The sequence below is a fragment of the Peromyscus maniculatus genome, chromosome 17, assembly GCF_049852395.1.
Source record: "Peromyscus maniculatus bairdii isolate BWxNUB_F1_BW_parent chromosome 17, HU_Pman_BW_mat_3.1, whole genome shotgun sequence".
Taxonomy (NCBI): Eukaryota; Metazoa; Chordata; class Mammalia; order Rodentia; family Cricetidae; genus Peromyscus; species Peromyscus maniculatus.
Window position 1 is genome coordinate 52,386,676 of NC_134868.1, and position 25,573 is coordinate 52,412,248.

Here is a 25,573-nt window from a genome sequence, read left to right on the forward strand (position 1 = left end):
TACAGGGAAGCTGAGGCAGTCAGAAGCTGGCACTTAGCATCTCCCTTTTATTTTAGCATGATTACTCGTGTCGCAGCCCCCTGGAGATGGGCTCCTTTCAGCATCCACAGAGGCTGGCTTCTCAAAAAGCACTTACATGTGCCCCGGAAAGAAGCAAAAGGAAATGAACATCACAGCTCTGACATAGACCCAGATGCATTTGTATTCAGTTTTCTGATTATACCTGAATGGTTATGAGAGACTATAGGAGACAGACAATAACAGAAAACAATCCAGCATCCAGTTAATTCAGAGTGTCTGTCAGGACCAGGTTCCACAGTTGTCCTGACTGCCGGATGTGTACATTCCACACACCTCACAGGGATCTATACGTGGACATGTCTACATGACGTCTATCGGATCCTCTTCCTCATATATATTTCACAAAAATAAAATCTGTTAACAGTGTGTCTGTGTGCACACATGGCTTATATTCAAAACTGGAGATTTTTTTTTTTTTGCATGGCTCTAAGACATTGATTTTCCCCTTAAAATGATTTGAGAACATTTTCCCATGTCATTACTGGGGAGTTACACCACACATTTAATTCTGTGTAAAAATTACTCTTAATTTTTAAATTAAAATTTAATTTTTTACTCATATATGCATTTTGATTATGCCTACCCCCAACTCTCCTCTCCCTCTTCCCCTAGGTCCCCCCAACAGCTTCTTGTTTTATTCTTATTTTTAAAACCCACTTAGTCCAATTAGTGCTGTATGTGTGAACATGGGCAGCCTATCAGTGGCCATGCCCCCCAGCACCCATGGATTGCCAATGGCTCCTCAGCTAGGGATAGTTTCACCACTCACTTAAATCCCATTGTTACATATGCAGGCTGATGGGATTTTTGCTGTTATAAAAATGCTGCTAGAGCCAATCTGGTATATGCTCTTTGCTGTTTTGTAGGGCAAATTCTCTGAAATTTGATAGACTAGAACACAGACCATGAATATTACCACAGTTTTGTACCTCATTACCCTGTTGCTTTCACAGAAGTGTCCATGAGGTTAGGACCTTTCTCACAGCACGGGACATTCTTAATTTCATACTCCTTTATCAGTATTGGGTGTTTAAAAAATTATGTGTAGAGCAGCGTGTGGGAAATAAAGAGTGTATGTAACCCTCCAGTAAAGACACAGAACCAAAAAATAAAAGCATTATTAATCCCAGCACTAGGAAGCCAGAGACAGGTGGATCTCTTGAGTTCAAAGCCAGCCTGGTCCAGCCTGATCTAAGAGCCAGTTTCAGGACAGCCAAGGCTACACAGAGAAATCCTGTTGCAAAACAAAACAAAACAAAATTACATATAGAACAAACAAAGGATAGGCTAACAAGGTAGTCAGCTATGCAAAGACAGACTACATTCCCCAGTATCTATTGGGATTTGAAGGAGTTATTCAACCTTTTGATGCCTCAGTTTACCATTTACAAAGAAAAGATGACAAGAATCTTCAGTTTATAGAAATTTGAGAGGGATTCTTGGTGTGTGTTAGATACTCCTATGGGTGAAACATGTTCTTGTAGGTACAGACTTCCCAGTGGATCCTGTTGCACTGGACACTGAGTCCTGCTCGAGTCTACACTTGATACAATTTCCAGAAGTGGGTGATTCTGCAGCTTCTATCTGTAATTTGTCTTTGTGTTTTAGTTCCTTTTCTGTGGCTACATAAAATACTCTTACAAAAGCAACTCAAGGGAGACAGGATTTATTTCAGCTCACCATTCAATCGGAACATCTGTCAAGGCCAGGAAGTCAAAGAAACAGGAGTTTGAAGCATGTGGTCCCATCACACCCACAATCAGAAAACACAGAGCAATGAATACTTGTGCTCAGCTTACTCAGAAAGGAAGAACTTACTAGACCTTTTTATACAGTTTGATATCCCAGCTAGGGAATGTTCCACCCATAGTGGGTAGATCTTCTCACCTTAATTAACCCAATCAAGATAATTCCCCCAAGAAACATACCCAGATAACCATCTCCCAGGGATTCTAGATCTCATCAAGCTGACAATTGAGATTAACCTTACATTGTATATGGATGTTTTTATTTCTCCCTCTCCCTTACTCTCTTCTCTCCCTCCTCCCCTCCCCTACTCATCTCTCCTTCCCATAGATAACACTTTTATAAATATTTCATGAGAATTTTCTCTTGCCAGGCACAGTCCTAGGCACAAGGAGTAGAGGAGACAACTTACCAGACTACAGTCCCTGCTCATACAGACCTCAGTTTCTAGGGCACTGTTCTTGGATTCTTGAACATACTCCATGCTTTTATTTTTTGGTTCTGTGTCTTTCCTGGAAGGTTACATACACTTTTTAATTCCCTTACTGAAGTAACCTTCCCATTATTTCTATCGTTGTCTGAAAATTGCATACATGCATGCAATGTGTTTTGATCACCCTCCATTCCCTTCCAATGCCTCCCACAAACACCCCCACTCTTCCCTCTTAACTTTATAATCTGCCAGTTTTTTTGTTTGTGTGTTTTCCATGGGAATATTTCTTTTATTTTTTTGAGATTAAAATATAATTAGATCATTTCCTCCTTTCTTTTCCTTCCCCCAGAACTTCCCTTATACCTGTCTTTGCTTTCTTTCAAGTTCATGGCCTTTTTCATTAATTATATTATATTATATATATGAATATTCCATTAATTGTTATATATATATGTATGTATATATATATGTGTGTTCCTAAATACATAGGTACAACCTGCTCAATCTTTGCTTTCTGCCCTCTCTTCTTCTATGACTCCTGAGCCTTGGGATAGGAGTTGTATTGTAGATTTTATCAATTGGGACCAAAGTCTACAACTCAGTATTTTGATTGGTTGCGGTTTTCTGTTATGGCCTTCATCTGTTGCAGAAAGAAGTTTCTTTGATGAGGGTAAAGACTAGAATGTATCTGTGGGTGTTGTATTTAGATATTTGTCTATCTAGGACAAATATCTAGAATGTACTTAAGGACTATGCAGGTTTAGTTCTCCTTCAAGAACACCTTCATTAGCCCTGTGTTGTTGGCTGGGTTTCTGGAGCAGACATGATTTCCCTGTTATTTAGAAGGTCTTATGTCCAATTAGAGAGTGGTTGCTGTTAATGTCTTGTGCCAATACTGCACCCTTTGGGTTATAGTGCCATGCTGGTCATTTATGTGGTTCATAGGCATCATAGCTGGGTAGGGCTGTTGGTTGCCTCCCTCCTTCAGAAGCTTGCATGACGACTTCTGGTACCATGAAAGCTGGTACTCAGGGAGGAGGCATTCAGGCCAGTTCCACTCAGGGGCCTCTAGACCCCACATCTGAAGTGCATGCTGTCTTCAGCAATAGGGACTTACCTTCCACATCTGGGGAACCAGATGGCAACAACAATAACTTGTCATGTTTGTGGAGTCTCTTGAATAACCCTGACCAACAACTCAAAAGAGGGCTTCCCAAGCCTGGTGTTGGGTGTTTTTGTTAGGTGGTCTTTGGCTCTTGGAGGGAGTGTTGTCAGCCCAGATGAGAAAATTCCAACTGAATTTTGTATATGTTTATATACCAACTCACATGTATTATAGGTATTTCTAAGTAGTTGATTATGATTATGATTCCTTCTGACTTTTTCAGACATCCTTACTTAGGCTCTTCCTTCTGTGTTTATCTCCTTCTCCCTCCATAATTAGAGTCCCCTCCCCTTTTTTCCTATTTCCCCCATCAGATCACTTACACCCTGCCATTCCCCTCTCTGTTAACAACACTCCTAACAAAATCCTCCACCACATTCCTACCCCAGCAAAATGCTTTTCTGGTTTTTGAAGTTACTCTAGGATATGTACTCCTATCTGAAGATTTGAAGCTAAGATCCTGAAAAGAAGAAAAAAAATGGCTAAGAGTTATCTCAAAAAATGTTCATTTTCTCTAGCAATTAGAGAAATGCAAATTAAAAAAAACTTTGGGATTTCATCTTACTCTAGCCAGGATGGCAAAGATATCAAAACAACTGACAACAAATGCTGGAGGGGATGTGGGGGAAGGGGAATCCTCATTCACTGTTGCTGAGATTGCAACTGGTCCAGCCATTGTGGAAATCGGTATGGAGAACTCCCAAAAGATAAAAATAAACCCACCATATGATGCAGCGATACCACCCCTTGGCATGTGCTCAAAACACTGGGATGCTACTCCATAGACACTTGCTCAGCCGTGTTCATTGCTGCTCTATTCATAACAGCTAGGGAATGGAAACAACCTAAATGCCCTTCAACTGATGGGTGCATAATGAAAATGGATACATGCATACTATGGAATACTATTCACCTGTAAAGAAAGATGAAATTATGGGACTTTGCAGGTAAATGGATGGAACCAGTAAAGATCATATTGTGTGAGGTAATCTGGATGCAGAAAGACAAGGATCTCATGTTCCCTCTGTACCACCTCCATTCTTTAATACCCAGCTCAAATTCCATTTCCTTCATTGAGTTGTCCTGATACCCTCAGCTAGGATATGAACTCATATATTTCCTGAGCATGGACTTACTAATCAGCATGGATGTTGCTCTTCAGTGCTCTTTAAACCCTTCTCTTCCCCTCTTGGTTGACACTTACCTGTGTCTCCCTGGACTGTGGCTGTTTATGCTCATGGCCCTTCTCTCTGATGAAATATAGAGTTCTTTACAGCTGAGGTCCAAGGCATGTCCATCTTTGTCTCCTTTGCATTACGAAGCAAAGAAGCATGGGCCCCGCTGGTATTTAACGCTTTTTTCTTTTTTTAAAATCAGAAAATAAGTACAATGGCTAGATGGCCATGATAAATGTCTTATATGGGCACACACCAGACATTAATGAGTTGATAAAAGACACAGAGCGCTGTCCTTAGTCCAAATGGTATTTGAATCCTTTCCATCAAGGCCTGGGGACAGGCCAGAACTGCAGCAATGGCAGGTTGTGTCCAAGGATTCGTCATACCTAATGACGTTTCATATAATTTGATCACCCAAGGCACACTTTCCTGACCACTACACATCTTTCCTATATTTACCCTCTTTTTCACAGCTCTGTTCTCACAACCTGGCATAATAGGAAAACAGAATAGTGGGCTGAAAAATTAATCATGGTGATCCTGTGCACAGCCATGGAACAGCAGCAAGGGACATGGAAGATGGAGAAAATTTATAATGACAATAGCTTGTTTTGTTGTCAATAAAATATCCTGTTAGTCTAGCATGTTTCAAAATACTAAAAATGTTTTGATCACATAAAATTCTTCTTTTTTATTATTATAATATTAATATTATACAAATATTATTGTAATATTCCTATCCTGTAGCTTTTTTCTCTGTGGCTTTTTTTCTTTTTTGGTCTAGGCACAGGAACTAAGTCATTTGTAAAACCAGAAATGATTACCTACATAAAAAGTATGTTTAAGTCATAGTATTTTGAAAAGTCATAATATAAAATGTAATTTGTATTTGCTACTTCCAGTTCATAGCCAAGGTGATAAAATTAGAAGAGGGTGCCTTAGTGGGAGGATCAGGTCATGAAGACAGGGATCTTATGGTTGACATTAGTCCCTTTAAAAAGGACAAAGAAGGTGCTATCTTCTACAACGTGACAATCTGATGATATGTGCATCCTCAGCAAAAGTGGAGTCAGCCAACACCTTGATCTTGTGAGAATCAGCCTCCCAATCTGTGAGGAGTCAATGTTGAATGTTTGAACCACCTCATCAGTGGCATTCTGTTAGGACAACCACAAGTGACCAGGACCCAGCATTAGCCAGCGTTGATGTGATGCCCTTTTCTTTTCCTCATGTGGCCCCTATTTTGTGAAATTTTACCTGCTGTGTAGGCACAGATAGACTTCTTGGTTCCAGGTGTTTACACTGCTGCTTTCATTTTTGGAGGATTATGTATTTTCAAAGTGAAGTATCAACCCGGGTGATACAGTTTGCTCTTGTTCAGTGGATGGCTATCATTCCTTTTGCTCAATAACAAAATATTTCTACCATGAGGCCAGCCATATTAATAGGCATTTCCAACTTGGAAGTAAAGGAAATGTTACACAGATCAATCTGAGGAAGTTCGGCAGCACAAACATAGCCCCACTGTCAATCTTACAGAAATAACAAAAAACTTTGTAGGCAACGAAGGGAGGGCTAGAACAACAGTGTTTATACATATTTCCCCGAGAGCCTTCTCAGCATTGCAGTTTAATCTTTTACAGGACTCTCAGGACAGTGTCTGTCCTTCTATTTGCCATCTGGATAGATTGTCAAGAGCAGAAAAGAAAGGGATAGAAAGAAAACAAGAAGTACAAGAATCACAGTCAACAGGCCAAATGCCTCTAGAAACATTCTACTTTGTTATTGTTTAGAAGTGACACTTACCAAATTCAGGAGGGATTTAATATCTCTGAATTAAAAATTCATTTATAATGTTAAATTCAATGCAGTTTATTTAACTTAAGCAGTTCAAATGCATAAATCAGAAACATTACCTGGGTGGAAGCAAAGGCATGCAGCAGTTATTTTCAGGTCATTAGAAGTTGTTGTTCAGCTCTTTGTATTTTCTTTGACATTGAGAAATATATTACAGTAATGAATGTATTTTTCTTTTCTCCTTTGGTGAAGTATAGAGCAAAATTATCAAAAATAATTTCACACGGCTTCTGTACAAATGGAAAATAACTACAAAGTAGCTTCTTATCCTGTTGCTGACCTCAGGACAGCAGTCATTTTAGACTCTTCATTGTGAAGGCTGGTGTCTGTAGTAGTGTAGCTCTCCACATACACTGGGCGACAACTGAAAGGTTAAGACTTCCGATTAGAGTCAGAGCTGGGTTAGCAGCCATCAGGCAGCAGGTGTACCACAGGACCTTTCAGCTGCAGGGACTGCCTTCATGGTGGGGACAGTGACAAGTCAGGGAGAGGCACCACTTCACCCTGAGGGACCTTTAGTGGGGAGATAAATTCTCTCTGCCTGATTTTCTTGTGCATGAAAGGGTAGATGGTAATGATGAGGATGAAGACAATGATGATGATGATGAAGACCATGATGATGGACAATGGTATCTATTTTTCTTGGAAAAAACCTCAGTGAGTTGATCTATGAGCACCATCTGGAATAATGGCTGAACACAGCTAGGACACCAATGAGACCATTGCTATGAGCTGAGTAGTGAGGGCCCAGGTTAGGATCCAATCAGCTCTACACAACTGAGAACGTCTCTTCACTTCTTTGAACCTCAATGTCTTCTATAGCAAAATGGAGCTATTTGCAAAGTAACACTTGCCATGTAGATTTATGTCATTAGGCACACTTGTGTGTGTAAACTCTTGACAATAACCCCGGAACACTGGGAATTTCATTACCCATGGATAAGGGCTTACTTGAGTTTGCTTTCCTGCTGGTCTCCCAAGTTCCATAGCTCTGCCTCTCTTCTAAGGAAAATACAGCATATGTTAAATGGGCTTTTGCCTCTATTCATAGCAGCTGTAAATAGGAAAGTTTAAAACAAGAAATGACAAGACTTCTATAGGTTAAATGAGAGCCCCGAGGGTCTGCAACCCCATTTTACTGCAGAAGTTATTGAAACTCAACGATGTGAAGAAATGTTCTCAGTTTCCTAGGGTTGGTCCTTATGGCTCAGCTCTGGGCTTTTAAGGACAACAGTCTTGTTCTTATATCTATCTGTGTCCAGCCATTGTCCCAGATGGTGTTTGTAGATCAACTCATTGAAGACTTTTCAATATCCCAGAAAGGCAGATGCCACCACCACCACCACCACCACCACCATCATCATCGTCATCGTCATTGTCATCGTCTTCATTTTGTTTCTCCTCCTCCTCCTCATTGTCACCACCACCACAACCATCATCCTCATCACCACCACCTATCCACTTTTCAGACATGAGACAATCAAGCAGAAGGAATGTAAATCGCCACTTAAGGTCCCTCAAAATCAAATGGCTCACATGGAATGGTTCCCAAACCCACACTCATGGTCCACAGTGCACAGAGCTTACTGCATAATACTTGGGTCCTTTCTAAGTATTTCGATGTTATCAGTACATGACTGATACATCTACTGTCTGCTAGAGATCATGATTGTCCCATCTAGTCCAGGCTGTACAGCAGAGTACCATGGAGACTGAATAGGTCAAGCAAGAGAGGCCAGAGCCAGAAATCAGAGTATCCCATGGTCAAATCTGGTGAAGGATCTTCCTGGTTGGTAGATGACCATCTTTCCATAGTGTGCTCACATGGAAAAGGAAGGGAGAGGGAATGAGGGAACGAGGAAGCCAACTCTGTTTCTAAAGGTAAATACTTCTTAGAAAAACACATTTTCCATTGACCTGCGGGAGTGAGTACTTACGGTAACAGGCTTTCATCCTCTGTCCCTTTCCCAGTCTCTCTGAACCTATAAACAGTGCCTCCTGAGCTTTGGAAGAGGAGATGACCAAGCTGCATGCTATGTGGCTTCTTGAGGCTGCCTCTTTGCTATAGTCTATAAGCCTTCTCCAAGGCCTGGAGGCTAGAGGGGGAACAAGATCAGCATCTGCATTTCCTCTGTAACAGGGACTCACTCTTCCTCCATCAAAGAGGTCCTGGATGCCGATGTGCACTTGTATAATCAACAGACCCAATAGGAAATGTTCCATTTTCCTCTAACTCGCCCCTGGAAGGTTAGAAAAGGGATACATTCTTATTTTCTACAATTGCAATTACAATTTATTGAAAAAAATCTGATAGTGACAGGACAAATTAATGCCAACTGAAATTCCCACAATGTCCTGCCCTCCTTGCTATTTTTCATAGACCTGAGTGGTAATCTGTCAGGACCTAAGTCCTGGTGGGTATTTGCAGTTCTCTAGCTCCTGAGTCTTCTCAATCCTTCAGTTTCCACAGGAAAAGCCTCAGCACACCGCCCCTGCCGTGGTCTCCACTCCGGAAGGAGGAGGGGGAACCTGTCATTTTGCATGCTCCTTTTGCACATCACCTGTCCTGGGCCTTGGAACCCTGAGGACATCCATACTTGTCAGGATAGGCAATGCCGACCCAGGGACAGTTTTTCAATTGAGCCAAGCAGCTCAGTCTGGCCATGGAGTCATCCTGCCTGAGGACTGTTTGCCATGTTCTGCAGACTAGGTATTACCCTAAAATTTTTGCTTAAAGGTGAGACGATGACTCCAGCAGTAAAAACTGAACATGAAAAGGGTAATTTTAGAATAAGTCGTGTGTGGGGACTACAGTTTGGCTACATGTTCACTGCAGATTAGAAAGATAACTGTGCATTTTCTGATTTATGGATTTGGTTGATCTTAGTCTTTATAAAAAAGAATCACAATCTTTACTGTGTTAGCCCATTTCTATTGGCCAGAGGGTTTTGGTTCACACTAGTGGGTCTGTTGCTGTCCGACTACATGGTTCACTGCCAATTGAGAAACTGTTGCGGATCTCAGGGAAGAGCTGCTGCTGACAAAGGTGATACCGAGAGACACCAGAGCCTGTTTTTCCTTATAGTAAACTTGTAATCTAGTTTTCCCGTTAGTCTATGCCTCTGGTGTTCTCTCAAGTCCCTCAATGTGAAACCTGCCCCCTCTCAGAACTTGGGCTAAATTATGATGACAGCACAGGAAGCCAGAACAATGAGAAATAACAACCTCACCATGGCAAGGGCTAAATGGGGCCCAGCTGGTACATTATCTTTGCATGTATGCCGTTTGCCAATGTTTTTTGTTTTTTTTTTTTTTTTTTTTTTCCTGGGGATCCTTTCAGCAGGGCTGTGCAGGGCTTTGGTAATGCACAGATCATGCCGATCTCGCAACCAAATCCCCATGAACACACTTTCAGAAGACATGATGAGAACCATCACAAAATATTAGAGATAGCCATGGGAAAAGAGGACATGTCTATGTCAGGGATTGGACAGTGGTCACTGTGTGCATGTGGGTGTATGTGTATGTGAGTGTGCTGTATCTATATGTGTATGTGTGTGTTGTGTGTTATGTATGTGAGTGTGTGCTATGTCTGTGTGGATGTGTGTGTGTTGTATGCATGTGTATGCTGTATGTTTTTTTATGTGTGTGTGTGTGCCATGTGCTATGTCTCTGTGTGTTGGGCATGTGTGCTGTATGTTTGTGTGCTATGTGTATATGTATGTGCTATGTGTATGTGTATGTGCATACTGTTTGTGGGCTCTGTGTATATGGGTATGTGAGTTTGTAAGTGCTGTATGTATGTTGTGCATTTTCATGTATGTGCATGTGTGTATGTTGTCATGAACACAGACAATATGTGTTCACACTGGTGTATTATCATAACTTGATGGTGTTATGGTTTGGTTCATATACTGGAGGTTTTATCTCCAGCTGTTGATACTGCAAGGCTCTGGGAACCTTCGTGAGACAGGCTCTAGCTCCTCTTAGGCAGTGAGGGCAGTGTCCATGGCAGTTTATGAGCCAGTCACACAGAACACATGAGTGGCCATCCGTGGATGGACTGGGTGAGAGAACATGCATTGGGCACGTGGACTTTTCACTGTTTCAGCCTGTGGTATACTAATCAATGAACAATCTCAATAAAGTAACTCTTAGTCTCTCTCCAATTCTGTCTTAAGACCCAAAGCGGCCCACTGGATGTGACAGCACAGGGCAGTCCCCACCTACACTCAGGATTCTTGTTCACTTTTCCTTAATAAGTCTCATTTGCTCTGCTTGTTCCCTGTCCATATTTCCTTGTTATTTTGGGTATGAGACAACAAACTCAGAAGCTACTGGCTCAGGGTAGTCTTGATGGTTGTTGAGTTTCTGGGGCTCGGATCTCTAAGTGAAGCCCACCTAGAGCCAGAAAGGCTCTGTACACTCAAAGAACCCACTCACAGGGAGGTGGGGCCTGGTGGAAGGCAGTGGGTCACTGAGGACATGTCCTTGGAGGACATGTTTCCCTGACTTGCTTGTCTCTGCTCTGTGTCTACTATGAGCGGACTAGCCTTTCCCATGTACATCTGCTTCTGTGGTGTTCTGCCTCGGGCCCAGAATGAACAGAGCTGAGAAGTACAGGCAGGAGTCTCTGAAACCCAGACAAGAACAAAGGGTTCCTCACTCTGTGTCATTATCATCTGGTATTTCTTGCAGGGATGGAAAAGTCTGATTATACACGTACACCATGACCGTATTTTCTGAACCCCCTACTAGACTGCATGAGTTTCAGCTGAATAACTGGCAATGTAGTCATGAGTCCTGGGAAATGGCTATGTTATCTCCCTGACTCTCAGGCACAAACATGCCTCTTGTCCATACTGCCCATGGATGTGGAGAATTCATGTGTTGCAGTTATTATAGGAGTTAGCATGGACTAGTGTAGCTCATGGCCCTGTGTGGTGACAGAATTAGAGAGGAGAAATGTAGAGAATGTTCCAGTTTGTGCTTGCCAAAGCTGGCTTATGCTGAACATGTCCTGTATGTAGCAGAAAGGATGCATTCCTGTGCAAGCAAACTGCTTACCCCCTGAACAAATGGACTCCTGACAAAGTACAAGTAAGGTGTGCAACAGTAAATATTTTACATGTCACTGTAACTTTTACTTCCTACCAGCTTCCCAGTATAAATGAAATTATATCACTTCTCTACTCCTGCCATCTCACTGCGTCCGTAGTGTATGAGCATGTGTGTGTGCATGTGGGCAAGCACACCTATGCACACAGGCGGACACCAGATGAGGACCTTGGGTGTCCTGTTTTATCGTTTTCTACCTTGCTGCCTTGAGAAATGGTCTATTGTTGAACCTGGAGCTAGACTGGTGGCTAGAAAGTCCCAGCGATCCTCTTGTCTCCCCCGCAGAGCCCTGGGGCTGCAGGTGTGTGTGTGTGTGTGTGTGTGTGTGTGTGTGTGTGTGTGTGTGTGTGTTTGTGTGTATGTGTATGTGGCCATGCTCAAGTTTTTTATGTGAGCTCTCATGCTTGTTCATCACGTGCTCTTATACACTGGGCTATCTCCCAGCCCCAAATTATATGACTTTTACTGTATAAATCACCCTGTCTTAGTCCCATTTGCTGCCCTGGGATAATAATTGCAAGAGTCCCATTTTGGGGGGGGGTCTTAGATGTTAACAGGTTGACTCAGCTCCTGCTACCCTTAGGGTTGTTTTGCTAACCTTTACAGACAGATGTCTAGGCCTTGTCTATTTTGCATATGTTTTTAGAGAATGTCATATCCTTGTGAGATCTTAGCATTGTTTTGTATCAGGCTGACCCCTGGTGGGGATTGGCTATATGGGGTAAGTGCCCCTTCTTCAATTTAGATGCTTGGTGAACATGACTTGTCTTGTTCCTTATTTTCCTTTCTTATTTTGTAAACATACCCAAGTTTAGCCAAAACAAAGGTCCCCATGTATGTCTGCCCAGACTCCTGCATCCCTGGAAAAATGTTGTGGTTGCTCATCAATCTCCACTCATAGTCCTTTATGAGTTTTGGCACTTTGTAGAATCCTACTGTCTTCAGTTTAGCAGAAGGGAAATGTCAGCTCAGAAATGTCACATGACTTAGTAGAGGTTCAACAACTAATACAAAGCAACTATCCTTTCAATTTTGGGGTTTTGACTATAAATTGGTATTCTTGTAGCTAGAGTTGGAGTCCTGAGCCAGGCTGGGTAGCATTTGGAGCTGCACAGACTGTAGTCCTGAGCCAGGCTGGAACTTGATAAGTCACATCAAACAGATGCCACCTCTTTTGTTTTTAGTAGTTCAGCCCCTGATATGGATCCTAGAAGTGACAGGTGGCACTTGAAAACAATACCCTACATGAAAACAAATCCATCTTTACAATATACACATTAGTAAAGATGTTGGATGAGCATGCAAAGACAATGCAGTTGGGCAAACTTAATACTATCACAAAGGAAGCGTAAGAGCCTAATTGTGCATCACAAACCTGTCTCCTAGTGTGGCCCTTCTGACACTGCCTGTGAGTAGCTCTCCCATTCCACTTGTGCTCTGTTCTGTGAGAGGAAGATGGCTTGGGTGAAGATGGATATATGTGTGATTTCCACAGAAATGTGTCCTCGTTGTAAGAACAGTGATCTTCAGCCCATTTGAGGAACCTCTGCCAAAATCCAGGGTCCCTCTCCAGACTCAGCCGATGTTCTTCACCCAGGACTTGTATCTTGTACTGATAGTTATTTGTGCAAATACTGAAAAAGGCAAAAATAAAGGCCCAAAAGCATTTTAGGGAAGGTGTAAAACAATTTCTGTCACTGACCTACTAGATAAATAGCAGATACTAATTGGAGAAAACAACAATCCGGCAAGTTCAGCTGTTATCTGAGCTCCGAAGTTAGGGAAAATAATTTTTTCTAATGCAAACTCAGATAGAAAATAAATATGGCCCTGCTTCCTTCTCAGAGCAGTTATAGCAGCTCCATTGTTCTGGTGTGCATGGAGACACACCGACGATTAAGATGCATGCTCATCTTAATTCTCTTTGCTTTCACCTCCTTTATTTTCTTGAAATAAATCACCAGATTTTTGCCTTTGATGTATGAAAGGAAGAAATTCAAGTCCTTGCGAGCACTAAATGACACAAAGACAGTATATTGTAGTATACTGTAGTAAGACAGGTTTTTCTCAATTACTTGCTGCAAGTAATTAGGCATTCACACTGACAGAAGAGAATACAATCAACTAGGAGTTGTTCATGTTGCATAATAGAGGTCCACAGAAAGGCTGAGGGAACAGCAGGCTTGGATGTTTCCAATACTATGACATATTGAGAATCTGTGACATGGATGGACCTTCTGAGGTGGATCATAATGCTTGTGCAATGATATGCTTTCACCATCAACTTGGCAACCTAGAACTACCTGGGAAGTCTCAGTGAGGACTGTGGACATGTCTATAGGAGATTGTCTGAAGTTGATTGGTGTGGGGTGACCCAGCCAGCTGTGGGTGGTACCATTCCCTAGGCAGGGCTTTCCTTAGCTACATGAGTGGAGGAACTGAGCTGACTACGCGTGAGCAAGTGAGTGAACATGCATGCATTCTATTTCTCTCTGTTCTTGGTGACAGATGTCATGTGATGAGCTGTTGGAAGTCCCTGCCTCGACTTTGGAATTGTAAGCTGAAACAAACCCCTTCCTCCACTAAGCTGCTTTGCATAACAGCAATGGAAATTAAGAAGCAGGACAGCCTGCCTGCTGTGTTACTTAGATCAGATGATATTGTGTTATAAAAATGGGCATTCATGCCATTGCTAAGTAGTGGGTCTTCAGGAAGGCACGAGCATGAGGCCCTGCCAAAGCAGGTAAGGCACACAGACATGTCATAGATATAACATATGGCATACCACACTGGTGGCATGGAAGGGAAGGGAAGTAAACTGGCTAATGGTGGGAGCCAGTGGCTGTCAGGGCAGCAACTCATGTGCACAGCTCCTCCTTGTATGCATACGAGGGCACTGATGTCTCTTTCTCTGGAGATCACTCATTCAAGCATCCAGCAAGTGAAGTTCCAGGGAGCAGGAGCATCTTCCTTCAGCAGATACCTCAGCAAATTGTTCCTAGCTGCCACTGTCACGGGGACTGTCTAACTCGGTAAACAGCTGAGCTACCCATAGGACTCATCTGCCTGCCATTTTTGTATTCTGCCTTGATTCAGGCCTGGTTGGGGCCACCATATTCGGTGTAGCTAAGCCTCCCAGAGCCGTGCTTTCCTCATGTGTCAGCCTCACAGGGAGTTCACCTGCTGGGGTGGCCGACTCTGATCAGACTCTGCAGGTTTCTCCCTAAGGGGTAGATGGATTAGAAGCCTCTTCCTGTTCCTAAGCAGCAGGATATTTGTGTTGTCATGAGGAGCTTTATTAAGTGACACTACAAAGCTGCTGAGCTAGAAAAATCACCCTATAGTTATTCATTTTTTAACCTATGATTGTATATGTGCAAAATTCTAAAGTATATGTGTGTTCATATATATGTGTATATATGTGTATATATACATACATATATATATATATATATATATATATATATATATATATATTTGAGAATTTCATACATGTATATAATTTGTTTGGTTTAAACCCACTCCCAGTCCCTCCCCTCTAACTCTTCCTGGATCCCTGCCATCAGATCGCCCATTTCAGGAACGCTTTTATTTTATCAGAGTCTTCCTGGTGTTGCTGCTATGTGCAAAAGCATAGGGACATCCACTGGAACATGGGCAGCCTCTCAGGAGCTGAATCCCTGAAGAAAACTGGCTCTCTTGACCCCAATAGCCACCCAAAGCCAATAGCTCTTTGACTAGGGGTGGGTTTTGTGAGCTCCTTCCCTATCCATGGTGGGGTTTTGGCTGGTTTGACTTTATGCAGGTTCTGAGCATGAAGCCACAGCTGCTGTGATTTCACGTGTGCCTTGGGCCTGTTAGGCCCAGAGCACACTGTGTGGCAGCAGTTTTCAGCTGAGTCCTTGCATGGCTCCAGGGATTCACCCAGTGAGTGGCATGGGAATGAAGAAATGACAAATACATGGACACAGAAGAGCTAGGATGGGATAGACTGGATTTTCTGATGGAGAAGTCTCAGCACCTGGAAGGTCACCATGTTTATTGATACAGAGAAGTGGCTTACTGTGTACAGATGAACAAGGAGGCGGGATTATTACATATGGATAAACAAGGAGGTGGGCTTAGCTAATATCAGTAGGATCAGTCTGTAGGTGAGCAGTCTTCGGGCTGGAAACATCTAGGGAAGAATGTTACAGAGGAGTTTTTTTCTGCACATACCGTCAACATACACACTTGCTTGCACAAGAAGAAGACTTCTAAGAACGGCTTTGCCGTTCCCATGGGGCTGAAGCACTGGTCCTTGACATGGCTGTGGTCATGTCAGCAAAACATGCTTGTTCAGGACTTGGTTCATTCTTTATATATTTACTGAAGACTTCCTTGGCTCCTCATAGCCCTTTGAAAATTCTGGCTATTATAGTCTTCCTACTTACCTGTTGTCCCATGTTGATCCCATCAGGGCTGGGTTGTGATAATAGACCCCCATTTAGGGCTGCTAATCTCTGGTTCTTTTTTTTTTTTTTAAAGATTTATTTATTTATTATGTATACAGCATGTATGACTACAAGCCAGAAGAGGGCACTAGATCCCAATACAAATGGTTGTGAGCCACCATGTGGTTGCTGGGAATTGAACTCAGGACCTCTGGAAGAGCAGTCAGTGCTCTTAACCTCTGAGCCATCTCTCCAGCCCTAATCTCTGCTTCTTAACTGTGGTTATAAAGCTCCTATTGGAGTAACTGCCATGGGATGTTCTGTATGTCCTGTGGGAGCCCGTTCTCGGGTTCCTCGTGTCTTTACCCAGCAGGTCCACATAGAGGATGATTAGGACCATGGGCCTGAGTGCAGGTGTCTGAGATGGTCTGCACTTGGCTGTGCTGTGGGATGGTCTGTATGTCAAGTTGCTCTGATTGGTCAATAAATAAAACACTGATTGGCCCATGGCTAGGCAGGAAGTATAGGTGGGACTAACAGAGAGGAGAAAAGAAAACAGGAAGGCAGAAGGAGTCACTGCCAGCTGCCACCCTGACAAGCAGCATGAAAAGATGCCGGTAAGTCACAAGCCACGTGGCAGGGTATAGATTTGTGGAAATGGATTAATTTAAGCTATAAGAACAGTTAGCAAGAAGCCTGCCACGGCCATACAGTTTGTAAGCAATGTAAGTCTCTGTGTTTACTTGGTTGGGTCTGAGCAGCTGTGGGACTGGTGGGTAGCAAAGATTTGTCCTGACTGTGAGCAAGGCAGGAAAACTCTAGCTACAAGTAATTAAGCTTATCTGGTTTTCAGACCATCTCCAAGCATTCAACTAGCCATGCCTTCTAAATGGAATTTTGTGGTATTGTTTTACACTTACAGCATCTTAGGGCCACAGTAAAATAACAATGCTTAGGGAAGTGTACATGAAACCCTTGGTCAAAGCTGGGGAGTGGGAATTCAGATTGACTCAGAATTTAGTTTTCTCTTTTATAGGTTCATTAGTTGCTTGTTTTTTTAAAAAAAAGACTACATCTGTGGGTGTGTGTGTATTTGCATGTGTATGATACACCATGCCTGTGGAGGTCTGAGGACAACATGCAAGAATTAGCTCTTTTCTTCTACCATGTGGGGCCCAAGAATCAAACTCAAGTCATCAGGCTCTCTGGCAAGCACAGTTGCCCATGGAGTCATTTCACTGGCCCTGTTCATTTTTTTCTTTTTAAATCACCGTAGATGTCCAAAAGAAAAGATGCTTTCTTTTCTTTCTTTCTTTTTCTACTTCAAGATTTTTTGGTTATTATTAATATTATTATTATTTGCAATCCCAATCAATGTTTACCCTCCCTGCCCTCTTTCCAGTTCCTCCCCGACCCCTTTCCCTCTCCCCACCTCTCTGCCTTGTAGTCTGCTTCTCCTCCACTGCTTCTCTTCAGATACAGGCGGGCCTCCCATGGATGTCAGCCAGCCATGTTATATCAAGTTACAGTGAGACTAGGCATCTCCTCTTCTGTTAAGGGTGCATAAGGCAACCCCATAGGAGGAACAGGTCCCCAAAGCAGGCAACACAGTCAGTGACAGCCCCTGCTCCCACTGTTAGGAGCCCAAGTTACACAACTGCCACATATATGCAGGGGGCCGAGGTCAGTCCCATGCAGGCTCCCTGGTTGTTAGTTCAGTCTCTATGAGCCCACAGGAGTCCAGTTGAGTTGGTTCTGTGGGTTTTCTTGTGGTGCCCTTGACGCCACTGTAATCCTACACTGGGTTCTACTCTTCCTCTTCCATAGGATTCCTCAAGCTCCGCCTAATGTTTGGCTGTGGTTCTCTGCATCTGTTTCCACCAGTTGCTGGAGGAAGCCTCTCTGATGACAGCTGGGCTAGGCATCAGTCTGGGAGTAGAGCAGAATATCGTCAGGAATCATTTCATCAGGGGAGGGACTGGGATATCAACCCAGCCACAAACCCTTCTACTACAATTTGTCCTGTCTACAAGATATGCTGGGATAAAGATGGCACAGAAATTGGGGGAGTGACCAACTGATGACTGACACAGTTGGAGACCCTACCCTGAGAGGGAGCTTCCCCTGAGGGTCAGGACCCAGAGGCGGGATACCCCAGAGACCTGTGAAAGAACCAAATACAAATGGCAAAAAAAAGACAGACAGGGAGGGAGGGAGGAAGGAAGGGAGAGAGGGAGGGAGGGAGAGAGGGAGGGAGGGAGGGAGGAAGGAAGGAAGAAAGGAAGAAAAGAAAGGAAAAAATGTTCTTTTCTTATAGTGTACAAAGGAAATGTTCTCACCAGGCAGAGTGTAGTTGAAAAGATGAGGCTCAATAGGTAAGTCCAGATTTTATTCACAGCCAGGCCTCCTTTCAGCTGTACTATGTAGAATCAAAGTCTGATTTTCTTTTCTTATTTGATTTCTGGTGGCCTCCATTCCAATGCAATGGAATGGTTGGGAGATGCTGTGGTCAGTACTTTTCTGGGTTCCTAACACCAGGAGGTGGAAAAAGGCTCCCCCAGAATTTGAATACCCCAGTTACACATTTTCAGAACTGGATTTGAAAATGTTGACAATGAAATATGTTCTTGCTCATGTTTAGATAACTATGAAATAAAAACCCACTTGGAATTTTTAAATTTGCTGCTACCGTTATATATTTTTGTGCCATCTATGATGCTAAATTAAAGAAAATATATGAAAGGAGACACAGGATTATTAAACTGCCAGGCTGACTCTAACTTGAAGAAAAAATAAAATAAAACCTCAAGTGAACAAAACTACTACTCAGTGATTCTAGACCGCTATTTGTGCAAATTTCCCAAACACTTTGGTTAAAATAGTTGTTGGGCCAGCTATGCATACAAGAATATCAGTCATTGAGAGGTGATGACTATCCTGGGAGACATTTCATTTCAATGAGTACAGGGTCAGAGGTAACCAAACCACACAGTTTAAGTAGAAAAGACATATCTCTACTCATGAAATTAAGACTGGGACATGAGGTGTTGGTAATGAGTCTAGGGTGCACCTGGATCCAGGAGCACAAACGATCCTTGGCCCCGACTGTCTCTCTGTCCTTGTCTTGGATGTTTCCTTTCACATGGTCTCATCCCATGCCTTGTCCACCATAGGAATGATGACTTTGACTACAGACAGTCACGTGTTTGTTCCCAAAGGTAGAGAAAACTGGTCGCTTTCCCAGAGTCCATATTGCAAATCACAGAAGATTCTTGTTTCCTCTGCTGAAATCACGGGTTCGTGGGACTTGCTTATATCCTGTGCCCATCTTGTAGGAGGTGTTTTTGAACGTAAGCATCTAGACAGGCTCGAATTGTGGAGGGATAGTTTTTTATCAAGGGAATCACTGATGGGTAAATCACAATGCCCTCCATGGAGGGTCATTCTGCAGGCTGAAATCAATCTTTCTCTCCTGGGGAGACAACTTAAGTGCACTGCATTTAGGGAGACAGCTTAAGTGCACTGCATTTAGGCATATGATGGTTAAGCAACAATGGGTTTACTTGTCACAGTTCTAGCAATTCCCTTGAAAACACAGTAGGTGTGTGGTTTGAGTGTGAAATGTTCCACGTAGGCTCATGTGTGTGAATACTTGGTCCACAGCAGGTGATGCTGTTTTTAGGAGGTTGTGAAACTTTTAAGAGAGAGGAAGGGGTGGGCCTTGAGGTTTTACAGCTTGGTCCTACTGCCTGTCCATTATTTGCTTCCTATTATACAGTATGACTAGCTGCCTCTCCTTCCTGTAACATTTCCCCACCATGTGGAATGGACTATATTCCTTCCTAAACTGTGAACCAAATTAACCTTTTTGCCCTTAAGATGTGTCTTGTTAGGAATTTGATCACAGCAGTAAGAAAAGTAACTGCTATACCATCTCAGTCATAAACCACTAAAACAAGACACAGGAAAGCCATCACACAAATTGGATTGTGTCATAGTCATGTTGGAAATATACAGATAGACACAGATACATCCCTTTCTCCAGTTTTTTAAATGCTTCTTTTTAGGTGGTGTGCTCTGTGTTTCATGTTGAAGATTTCTCTTACATGTGGTGACTGGTAGAGTAGAAATTACAAAGATGTTAAGGAAGGACTCTGTATAAAGGGGACCATAGAGATGGGTGGTGGGGGATGACTGTGATGGGATTTTGGAGTAAGCAAGGAAGATCTGAGAGCGAAGAGGACAAATGTGGCGGGTCATAGCCATGAACCAGAGTGACAAAGTCACAATTGTCAAGAGGAGATCTCAAGAGGAAGAAGAGTTTGGCAGGGCTGACCTAACAGGCATCTTAGCTGAGGCAGGCCATGGTGGTAAGATATGAAGGAAGTCAGACACCGACTGTTAGATTCTGAAGGTCTGAGAGGAGAAGGGGAGGGGTCAAGAGAGAGATGGAGTCATATGAACCTTAGACAAAGAGTTTATAGAAAGGGAACAAGACAGTGAGGGCTGAAGGAGTACTTCAGCCTTCAAGGAGAATAGACCTTGTCTTTTTCTTATTTCTGTAACTCTCTTTTAGATAGTTACTTCTTTTTTAATTAAAATATAATTACATCATTTCCCCGTCCCCTTTCATTTCTCTAATTTCCCCATGTACCCTGCCTTTACTAGCTTCCTCTGGAAATCAGGCCTTTTTTTCTTTATTACGTATGTGTGTATGCATGTATGTATGTATACACTTAAATACATAAATACAACTTTCTCAGTCCATTTAGTGTTATGTGTATGTATATAATTTTAGGGCTGACTTTTTGCTATTGGGTAGCCAATGAGAGGGCTCATCCCCATGGAGAACTATTTCTCCCATTCAGCATTCCTTAGTTGCCTGTAGCTTTTTGTCTATGTGTGGGGCCCTATGAGATCTGCCTTCCACGTTAGCATGTCTAAACAAGAGCTGAAGTGCTATGGGATGGTCTGTATGCCAAATTGCTCTGATTGGTCAATAAATAAAGCACTGATTGGCCAGTGGTTAGGCAGGAAGTATAGGCAGGACTAACAGAGAGGAGAACAGAGAAAACAGGAAGGCAGAGGGAGACACTGCCAGCCGCCACCGTGACAAGCGCATGTGAAGACTCCAGTAAGCCACAAGCCACGTGGCAAGGTATAGATTTATGGAAATGGATTAATTTAAGCTATAAGAACAGTTAGCAAGAAGCCTGCCATGGCCATACAGTTTGTGTGTGTGTGTGTGTGTGTGTGTGTGTGTGTGTGTGTGTGTGTGCATGTGTGTGTCTAGGTTGTTGTGCCTAGTGGATCCATGTCTAAGGTCAGTTGACATCAACCAGACTTTTTGTATTTTTCGCTGAAGCAGGTATTTTAAAAGTCCCAAGGATATTCCTGGATCAGTGGTGTGTGGAAGAAAACATGGGCTACTTAGGGCCTTTCCTGCTTGTACCTGATCTCTGTTAGGGCTCTGCTGTCTGAAGGGCCTGGTCCCAGGAAGGGTCCTGGGGAGGGAACAGGTATTCTGCCTGTTATCTGACACTCAGGCTGGGGAATTTCACTGAAGTAACTTTGGCAGTTTGCTTAAACTGGATTCAGGAGGACAGAGAAGTCAACCAAAGGTCAAGTCTAGGCAGAGAGAGTTCAGAGAAGCTTGACTCAAGATGGATCAAGGGGAGTCCTTGTCATGGGTTACATCAGAGTGAGCTGCTACACAGCTGGCTGGGCTGTGTGAGCATAGAGGAGTCCATGTCCTGAAGGCCACCCTCTGATGAGGCTAATTTCTACACACTGAACATTTCCACTGGTCTCTCCTTCATTGTTTATGTCTGTGTTTAAACTACTGCTTTCTTGGGGGCAGGGCTGTGTTGGGGCAAGTGAGAGCTAGAAAAAATGATCTGCTTTGCCATTCAGTTCTCTGGATATTCAAACTGGGGAGAGCTGGTGGTGCTGGTGAAGGGCTGGTGAAGGGCTGGTGAAGGGCTGGTGAAGGGCTGGTGAAGGGCTGGGGAAGGGCTGGTGAAGGGCTGGGGAAGGGCTGGTGAAGGGCTGGTGAAGGGCTGGTGAAGGGCTGGTGAAGGGCTGGTGAAGGGATAGTGAAGGACTGGTGAAGGGCTGGTGAAGGGATAGTGAAGGACTGGTGAAGGGCTGGTGAAGGGCTGGTGAAGAAGGGCTGGTGAAGGGCTGGTGAAGAAGGGCTGGTGAAGGGCTGGCGAAGGGCTGGTGAAGGGCTGGCCCTGTCTGAGCTTCAATTATGATTCCTTTGTTAGAAAAGGACACAGAGGAGTGTTCAACCTCACTGCGGTTACTTATCTCACAGAAGAAAGGACCAGTCTCTTAGTAGTCATATGCAGATAGCTTTCCCCTGGGGCATGTCAATGCTCAGGGAATGAATGCTCTTGGGACTGGCACTTTGACTGTTTTCCTTGCTCTGATACTATGACATGTGCAAGAACTTACCAACAAATATTCACTTTGAATGTAGACTCATTTGTGCATAACTCATCTTTTCTTTTGTGTTGAAAGAAGGCTTCAGCCCCCCCGACCCCTCACAGTGTTGACTTTCTTTTATGAGTGTCTATTGAGATGTTTTTCTTGCAGGGTGTATGAGGTGGCCTCCCTCTAGATTTCTCTCCCTTCGGCGGTGGCTATACTTTATAGGCACGGTTTTAATCTATGGAAGTACAAACTCAGAATGGGGACAATTATAGTGTCAATAGGAGAATCCAAGCTCATGTGATGGGACAGTAGAGGGATTCATTGCCATGCACGGTTAACAAATGAGGGGGTACAGCTGCCTTCTTGTGCTCTTGGATGTAGAGGAGCAAACCTGAGCAAACCTGTAAAGCCTGAGCCACTTTTTTTTTGGTGATGTCTTTATTTTCAGTAGGTCTTCCCCGCGTGGTTTCTTTGGAGGCCACATCACTGTGAGTTTTCACCAGACCAATATTAACAGCTGCTGAAAGAAAACGTGCCTCTTCTAGATTATGCCAGAAAGGTCCCAGGATGTCTCCCCACCACAGGACCAGGGATGTTCTTCGTGGCCTCATTTGGGTCACTGTGGAGCCAGTAAAGCGTTTACTGCCTGGGCCTTCAAAGCTGTGCAAATGGAAGAAAGGTAAAAGTTGATTTCAAAGTAATCACCAGATTACTAGAGTCTTCATTTAACATTTGTAGCCCCACTCCACCCACAAATTCTCCTCAGTAGCCGCCCTCCTTCAAAGATGGTGTCTAATTCAGTAGGTTTTGCTGGATGATGGGCATTTAAATTAAACTTTTGTAGTAAAATTTGTTAGATTTTTTAAACTCTGGGAATTCGGGTGTGCAACCATTGCAGCTGTTTTCTAGGCCAGATAGGTCACAGACTGAATTAGCAAACTAACGGTATGTAATAACCCAACTATACAATGGTGTGTTTTCTGTCCTGCTCAGCCTGCCACATCTGGGAAATAAAAAGATTTAGTAGTGGTTTTTATTCTTTGAGAAGATTGGCAAAGCGTGTATGACTGAGACTTTTGAAGTCCTGGGCTATGTGCTGGGTTGGTGGTCCTAGCGCTGAAGATGCATGGGCATGGGTAGGTTAGGGTCAGGTTATAAAGGAGTAGAACATTTTCCCTGCCCAGAAGGACATTTCCCTCTGCTGGAGAGATACAAATGAGACTGTTACTTAGAACAGGCTCCAGAGCTGGGATAAAACCTCTGTTCCAGGCTTGTGTCCCTTGTGATCATGTTAATGACAGAAGTGTCACTAAAGCTAACAATCTGCATCTGGAGAGTGTGATGGTTTGGAAAGCTCCTTGTGCTTGTACTTCCTTGGCTCTTTATGGAAACTCACTCCTGGTCCTCTTCCTGTGGTCCTCAGAATGTCATCTTTGTAGCCGTGCTGTGAGTCTGACCATTTGGTAAAACGAAAAGTCATCCTGCCATTTTGCAAGTGGGGGTTGTGTTTTCCAAAGCTGTCATGGTCTCCTGGCAGTTCAGCTTCCTGCTCAGAGTGGTTGCTGCCTCACCAGCTCCATCACCTGCAGTGGTCACCAGCTCCATCATCTGCTGTGGCTGAGCAGCTTTATCATTTTCAGTGGTCACCAGTTCTATCATCTGCAGTGGTTACCAGCTCCATCATCTGCAGTGGTCACCAGCTCCATCATCTGCAGTGCTGGGCTCCTTTTCCTTCCTGTTACAGGCTGTCATGTTACCTCTTTGCTATGAAAAATAATGCCTCACATTATTCCCTGTTCTCTGTGCTACAGAGAAATGCAGAGAGCTGATGCTGCCATTGAGGGTTTAACCAGCTGAAGCATACAGGGTGTGGCTGTGGGTAATAAGCTGGAAAGAACATAATTATTAAAGCAAATGTGTATGGACAGAGGCAAGTCTCAAGCTGAGGGTTGTCCTGTGGCATTTGGTCCTTCTTCTGAGAACAATATCAGCAGAAAAGCATTCTAGAAATTTCTCTGCAGAGCACATCCGTAGCAGTGAGGCAGGATGTCATCACCAGTTAGCATTAGTCCTTGCATATTGATTGGTGGGTTGTAACAAAATTAATTAGTTGCTGAGGCATAGGCTTGTCAAATCATGTTAAATGATTTTATCTTCAATACAGAGAGCTAAATGTAGTCATTGGATTTGAGATGCAATCCCATAATTGGTAATATTAAATTAAGTCTTTATGTCAAAGTAGGAGTTGCCATATATCTTTTGAAGTTCTTCTCCCTCCCGCCCCCCCACAAAGAGAAGGTCTGGAAACAACTATAGCTTTGGAGCATATGTATTTATGTCTCTATGTCAGATACTTTAAAAGTTGCCTGATTAAAAAATAATTAAGAAACAGTGTAATTGTGTCCTCAAGTTTGCTTCTGAGAGGTGCAAGCTCTTTTCATACTACTGGACCAGAAAATCCTAAAGTGGTCTGGAAGGGCATGGTCCCTCTTCAGAGGGTAAAGGCCTCTCAGTTCCATTGGTCAGGGATATCCCTTTCTATGTGAAACCTTCATAATAGGTTCAGGAGTGAGAAAAAGCCACACAGCCAGGTCATGCCTCAGGCTCCTAGCCTCTGGTGGTGTGAGGTCACAGGCAAGGTGGCAGAGAGTCCTGGGTTCATCTGAGCGGTGGTCAGCTGATCTGCAACACGCAAAGCTGGGCATGTAGTTCTCTTCACTGCTAGACCCCTTGCCACAGTCAGGGTCTTGTTATCAGTATTAGCTGTGTTTCTCACTGCTGTGACCCACGTACCTGGCAAGAAGTTTATTATGGAGTGAGGCTTCATTTTGTCTGAAAGTTGAGGGAATGCAGTTGATCACATTGGGGAAAGCGTGATTTGAGGCATGGTGTCCTTAGGAAGTAGAGAATGGACTAGAAGTAGAGCCAGGCTATCAAACCTTAAGGCCTGCCCCCAGTGACTTACTTCCTCAAGCAAGGCTCCACCTCCCAACGATTCTACGACTTTCCTACACAGTACCACCAGTTGTGGATCAAGTGTTTAAACACACAAGCAAGTGGGGGAAATTTCATATTCATCCTCCTCCCCTTCTTCTACCTGCTTAGACCATTCTTTGTGGGTCTT